We start from the raw sequence: 4,988 nt of genomic DNA, 5'->3' as shown, positions 1-4,988 counted from the left end.
AAAGAAGCATACACATACACACAAAAAGAGAAAAAGGAAAAAATATATATGCATATCTATATGTAAAAAAAAAGGAAGAGAGCAATGAAATCAGTAAACAACTCTACCAGTGACAATGAACTCTAAATACTAAACTAAGATAAACTAGAACCAGAAAAAAATTAGAGGCAGGATGAGAACCCCAAGCCTACAGTAGCTCCCAAAGTTGACCGACTCACTTTTGGGATGATTCGTTTTCTTTCCAGGTATTCCAGAGATGCAGGGTACATCAAGTTGATTGTGAAGATTTAATCCAGTGCTCCTAAGGCTACTGGGAGAAATTTCCCTTTCTCTTCTTTGTTTGCACAGCTCCTGGGTTTCAGCTTTGGATTTGGCCCTGCCTCTGCATGTAGGTCACCTGAGAACATCTGTTCTTTGCTCAGACAGGACGGTGTTAAAGTAGCAGCTGATTAGGGTGCTCTGGCTCACTCAGGACGGGGGGAGCGAGGGGTACAGAAAGCTGGGTGAGCCTGCAGTGGCAGAGTCCAGCAAGATGTTGCAACAGCCTGAAGAGCTCCATGTGTTCTCCCAGGGAAATTGTCCCTGGATCACGGGACCATGGCAGTGGCGGGCTTCACAGGCTCCTGGGAGGGGAGGTGTGGATAGAGACCTGTGCTTGCACACAGGCTTCTTGGTAGCTGCAGTAGCAGCCTTAAAATTTAATGTCTGTCTCTGTGTTCTGCACTGGTAGCCACGGCTCAAACCCATCTCTGGAGCTCGTTTAGGCAGCTCTCTTAATCCCCTCTCCTCATACACCCCAAAACAATGGTCTCTTGCCGCTTAGGAAGCTCCAGACATTTTCCTGGACTACCTCCTGGCTAGCTGTGGCACACTAGCCCCCTTCAGGCTGTGTTCATGCAGCCAACCCCAGTCCTCTCCCTGGGATCTGACCTCTGAAGCCCGAGCCTCAGCTCCCAGCCCCACCCGCCCTGGTGGGTGAGCAGGCAAGCCTCTCAGGCTTGTGAGTGCTGGTCGGCACAGATCCTCTGTGCAGGAATCTCTCTGCTTTCCCCTATGTACCCCTGCTGTTGTGCTCTCCTCTGTGGCTCTGAAGCTTCCCCACCACCAACCCCTATCACTGCCAGTGAAGGGGCTTCCTAGTGTGTGGAAACTTTTCCTCTTTCACAGCTCCCTCCCTGAGGTGCAAGTCCTGTCCCTATTCTTATGTCTGTGTTTTTCCTTTTTTCTTCTGCCCTACCCAGGTATGTGGGGAGTTTTTTGCCTTTTGGGAAGTCTGAGGTTTTCTGCCAGCATTCAGTATGTGTTCTGTAGGAGTTGTTCCACATGTAGATGTATTTCTGATATATTTGTCGGGAGGAAGATGATCTCCATGTCTTACTCTTTCGCCATCTTGAAGGTCTCCTGAATGTGGCATTTCCTACCACAATTCTCTGGAAATGAAGAAAATATTGGCATGAGAACAAAGAAAAGATGAGACCTGGGAGCCAGCACTGCACTGTACGTGCCCAAGAGAGGAAATATTTTCCACAAGACAGCTAGTTTTTTTTTTTCCTGTTAAAAAGAGGTCAGATGGCATTGACTATAATTTTTGCTCAGGAGTCCTAAATTCAGTAGAAAAATGAACCAATAAACAGAAGGTAGAATAAGACAGATATTTAGCTATTTAATGTAAGGAAAATAACTGGGAAGTTGAATGAGTTGTCTTGGGAGATCGTGGGCTCTCGATTATTGGAGGCATCCAAACAGAGTTTGTATAGTCATAAGGAAAGATTGTTGTATTGGGAGTTTTCTGATTTATTTTGCTAAGAACTGTTTCTTTGAATGAAGGTCTACATGGCTGCTTAACCCAGAATATAAAACACGTAAATGCAGCTCCTTTAAGGGCCCTGTGAAGCAACCTAATCTGGAAGTAAACAACATCCATGCCTTCTGAGGCCTTTTTTGCTCACTATTCTTCTAACCCGAGGTAACCCAGGTGGATTTGGGGGTTAGGTGCTTCGAGGAACTGGGGCAGGCTCATTACAATTGGTCAATTAGAAAAGCATAGGGACTGACAGTGACAGACACACAGGACGTTTTGGTAATAGACTTGTTGGTCAAATAGTGAAACTATCAAGTACAACTAAGTCAACCTTAAAACTGGAAATGTCCTACCTAAGTCATCTTCCCAAATGAAGGTTATGAATGCAGCTGTTGTCTCTTAGGATTTTGCTGAGCATGCCCAAAAAGTGTCTTATTGATTACGTTTGTCATCATTCATTCATCTAGCAAGTGTTTATTGAGCACCAAGTCTATATGAAGTGTTGTACTAGGCTCTGAGGCTACAATGGGAAGCAAGAAAGATGTGATCCCTGAACTCAGATGGTTTCCATTGTAAGTTGTGAAGACAGGCAGTTAAACAAGCAATTTCAATAAACTCTGCTTAAATATACATTGTGTTTTGGGAGCACATGGCAGGACCACCTAACTGAGAAACACAGGAAGTCAGGGAAGACCACTTGGAGGAAGGGAATTCTAAACTGAGACCCAAAAGATGAGTTGTAAAAATAATAGAGCAAAGAGTGTTTGAGCCAGATAGAACAACATATAAAGTCTGGAGGTAAGAGAAAGCACATAGTACCTTGGAAAATGGACAAACTGATAGAACTCCGGTATGGGTGGAACATAGAGTATGAGGTGAGGAATGGCAAACAGTGAGCTGGAAAGATTAGGTAGGAGGAGCTAAATCACAAAGGGCCATATAAGCATTGCTAAAGAGTTTGACCTTTATCTTAGAGAAAATGAGAAGTCATTAATTTTCTCAATATAAGAGTTATAATTTTCTTATGCATAGGAATACAAAGAAAGAAACAAAAGTCAGTATATATTCACTTTCTAGATAACCTTTATAAAACCAATTAATGTATGAGGTTTGAAAATTGAAACAGTTCAAAGTAAAAAAATGAAATTCATGCTCCTCCCCAACTAGGTCACTCTCCCTAAAGGAAAACCACTGTTAAAAATATTTTTGTGATGATTTCCAGAAGAAAAATTCCTTATTATCCTATATAAGTATATACATAGATGTATGTGCGTGTGTGAATGAAGCAAACACAAAATGCTCGTTGTTCTGTACCTTATCTTTTACTTAATGATATATCTTGGAGATATTTCCATATGTGCATGTGCACATACACACACACACACACACACACACACACACGAGGAACATTTCACCAGTTTGAATGTTATCCTTACCCAAGAGCCCTGTTAATCTCCATATTACTCTAACTTCAATCAATAAGGCAAGCACTTTGGAGGATTTTAAGTAAGGGGAAAATATACATTTGTGTTTTGGACAAAATAGCTTTGGTTGTTATTTGAAGAGCAGATTTTGGGAGGCAAGAATGAAGACAAAAAGAACAATGAGGAGATGAGCATGTCTCAGATCATGGCTATGGCAGTGGAGATGGAGAAAAGTGGGTGGATTCAAAAGATATTTAAAATATAAATATGTCAAGATTTGTCAATGAAATGTGTGTGGATAGTGATGGAGAAGGCAGGAATCTTGAATGACATTTAGATTTCTGGCTTGAGAAATGGAAGTGGGAGGGAAAATGATATCATTCAGTCATTTATGAAGCTTATCCTGACACACACCTATTGAAAATGACTTCTTCCTGGGCTTCCCTGGTGGCTCAGTGGTTGAGAGTCTGCCTGCCGATGCAGGGGACACGGGTTCGTGCCCCAGTCCAGGAAGATACCACATGCCGCAGAGTGGCTGGGCCCATGAGACATGGCTGCTGAGCCTGCGCATCCGGAGCCTGTTCTCCACAACGGGAGAGGCCACAACAGTGAGAGGCCCTCGTACCGCAAAAAAAAAAAAAAAAAAAAAAAAAAAGACATCTTCCTTCTCTTAATTGTTGTAACACTTTGTATAGGCCCCCCTTCTCTCACTTACTATGTTATTTTATACTAATTAAAGGTTTTTTATTCCTGCATTGTTTTATCCTTCTTACTTGTTGCCAGCTCCTTAGTAGCAGAGGTGGGGGTAGGCTGGAATGAGAAAAGTAGAGAAAGTAAGGAAAAAGAGACTAACATTTACTGATATCTTACTATGTGACAAGTGCTGCACTAGGACTTTTTATAGACATTTTTACATTTTATTTTCACAGCCTGATTTTACAGATGACAAACTGAGGCTTGGGGAACTCAGGTATCTTTCCCAAGATCACATACTTCAGGGAGAGGCAGAGCGAAGATTCACAGATTCACTGTCTGTGCCCATAGCCCACAGTCAGGAAGCCACATGAGAATATAGAGGAAAGATGGAAGGAGAAGCTGATGCCATTTATAGAGCTGTTCAAAGATGGCAGCCAGAAAACAAGACATGTTAACTGAGCGTGGAGGAGAAAGGGAAGTTTATTCAGGCAAGCAAGAAGGGTCTGAGGCAAAGGGAGTGGACAAATAAGTGTTGGAAGGACACTCAGGGAGACTCCAAATGAATGAGGTACTAGGAAGCTAAAGGAAATATACTTTTTGACCTAGAACCAAATATTGTATACCTGAAGACCAAGGCTGTTGAGAGCTGTCAAAATCAGTCTACAAGTGCAAGTTAGCTGGCAGGGGTTGAGCTTCAGAGCCAGAGTCCCTTAGCCCTGAGCAATGGTTCTTAAAGTGTGGTCTTCAGATGAACAGCATCAGAATCACCTGGGAACTTGTTAGAAATGCAACTTATTGGTCCTCACCCAAGATTTCCTGAATCAGAAACTCAGTGTCTTAACAAACACTCCAAGGGATTCTGGTGCATGCCCAAGTGTGAGACCCACTGCCTTAGAAGACTTAAGAAAGCAGCAAGTCGAATTCAAGAACCAGAGCTCAAGAACCAGGCAGTGTCACCTGAGGGAGCCAGGGAAACACATCACAACAGTGTAGATCAATCCTTTCAAAGCATGATAGAGCCTGCTGGTGAGAAGTGGTGGTGGGTAATGAAAATGGAGAACAGTGGC

Source organism: Mesoplodon densirostris, chromosome X (genome assembly GCF_025265405.1).
Source record: "Mesoplodon densirostris isolate mMesDen1 chromosome X, mMesDen1 primary haplotype, whole genome shotgun sequence".
Lineage (NCBI taxonomy): Eukaryota > Metazoa > Chordata > Mammalia > Artiodactyla > Ziphiidae > Mesoplodon > Mesoplodon densirostris.
This window is presented reverse-complemented; position numbering follows the sequence as displayed.